The sequence below is a fragment of the Aphanomyces astaci genome (genome assembly GCF_000520075.1).
Source record: "Aphanomyces astaci strain APO3 unplaced genomic scaffold supercont1.28, whole genome shotgun sequence".
Lineage (NCBI taxonomy): Eukaryota > Oomycota > Saprolegniomycetes > Saprolegniales > Verrucalvaceae > Aphanomyces > Aphanomyces astaci.
In genome coordinates, this window is record NW_009798291.1 from 481,647 (window position 1) to 483,928 (window position 2,282).

Below are 2,282 nucleotides of genomic sequence, written 5' to 3' on the forward strand. Positions count from 1 at the left end.
ACTCCGTGATGAACGAGGTATACTCCACTAGGCGTGAACGAGGAGTCCAATACTCGTTGCCATCCGCATGCAGCACCAAGTACTCGGGCTCGCCGTCGGTTCGTTTTCGCTTGTTGAGGATCTTCGAAACAGCCGACTCGACATTGGTATAGGCCAGATCGCCGTCAGGAAACAGCACGCGATCCACAAAACTGCTGGCCGGCAACAACTCTTGGCTCAAACTCGTCGTCGGCGTCGCTCTCGTCGTGTTCCGGCGCCCACACGCCGTTCGGCGAATTGTGCAACAACCGCAGCGGTATCTCATCGTCGTACGGACGGGACCAATACCTTGGAATCGTTTTAGTCGGTCAACGTTGATCGGCACCATGCGATCCGCGTGTGAAGGTAAGTAAATGCGGTACGTGTTCTCGCCTTGTCGAGAGTGAATTCGGTACGGACCGTTCCAATGGTAAGCAAGCTTCTTGATCTGCGTGTCATCCGTACTCGTCGACCGTCTGAAGTATTGGTACAACCAGACAGAGTCTGCGGGTTGAAATTCCGTACGCGTCCGCGCTTCGACCGCTGCCACCGAGCGGTTCTGTCCTTCAATCAGTTGTGTTTCAACGAGCCGTCGGGTCTCTTGGAACCAAGCAAACTGCGAACGCCGCCATGAGGCAGGTCGTCAGACTTCCACGGCGGGTCTTGATTCGCGAACACAATATCCAACGGTTGAACCGGATCGTGGCCAAACAAACAGAAGAACGGTGAGTCGCCCAGAGTGGACTGGTAGGCCGTACGGTAAGCAAACAGAAGTCGCGGCAGGTACACGTCCCAGTCGGTATGGACAGAGTTGACGTACATCATCAGCATGGTCGCCAACGTGTGGTTGAATCGTTCCACTAACCCTTGCCCTTGCGGATGTCCAGGCGCGCTAGCCATCTTCTCGATCCACAACGTCTGGTATATCGATTGGGCCAGGTGAGACACGAAGTTGGTTCCTCGATACGACAGCAACCGATCCGGCACACCGTATCTGCATAAGACCTCGTCCACGAACACTCACACAAACGTCGAGGACTTCAGGTCCGGCACCGCGAACGCCTCGGGCCATCGCGTGAAGAAATCGACAAAGATCAAGACGAACTTGTTCCTGTTCGGAGTAGGAGGGAACGGACCCAACGCGTCCACGACTACCATACTGAACGGTCCCTTCAACCGGTACACCGGCATTCGTTGGAGTTTTCCGTTTCTCCATGGCCTCGATCCCTTTGCTGCACCACAACGGACACACAGTCGACAATACTCAGCCACGTCTTCACGCCACCCCTTCCAGTACCCCAGTCGTCTGACCCGTTCGGTGGTTCGTACCACCCCAAAATGCCCAGACAATGCCGAATCATGGCAGAGTTCCAGTACGGAGCGGACAAGGGATAGCGGGATCATCGGGACTAACGTGGTGACAGCATTGCGCAACGGCGACTTGATGATGGTCCGCCGATATAGAATGCTTCCTTGCACCTCAAAGTGGTCTTTCATGCGTATAAGGTACCCCAGCGTGTCAAGGTCCAGAGGAACGGCGCCTTCCAGAAGATACGCCTTCGTGGCCAGTACAAAGGTGTCTTTGGCCTGCTCCGTCATGAGTAGGTCAGAGGGTACGCTATCATTGTCATTTAACGGGCCGTCGGGCGCGGGTATCGACACCTCGACGACTTCCGGACTTAGATGGCTGCCGTCGCCCTCCGACGACACCACAGGGTCTCGTCCCTCGCCCGCCGTATCATCCTTGGTTTCCGCCGCTGAGCGACCCATGCTCCGCGTGACCGCTGCAGCCATGGGACCTGTACCGAGTCCGTCACCCCACGCGTCCATAGATCCGAGCCCCTGACCGCTCCCATCCGCATGGCCAGCGACAATTGCCGAGATAGGTGGCCGAGACAGTCCGTCGGCGCAACCCATATTCACGCCAAGTCGGTGCGTCACCGTGAATTGAAAGCTCTGCAGGTGAGAGACCCAGCGCGCCAGCTTCGCGTTCGTGGAGTGTGACCCGGACTTGAACAGCCAAGCAAGTGCCGCGTGGTCCGTGTATAGCGTGAAGTGGCGCCGGTCGAGGTAGGCGCGGGACTTGCTTGTCGCCCAGACGATGCCAAAACACTCGATTTCCGACGTGCCGTCTTTCTTGTTGATCCAACGTTGCTGGGTCTGGTTGAGTGCTTGACTGGCATAGGCTATAACATGTTCTCGACCACTTTGCTTCTGCATCAAGACCGCACCCACGGCGATGGGGCACGTGTCCACATGCACGA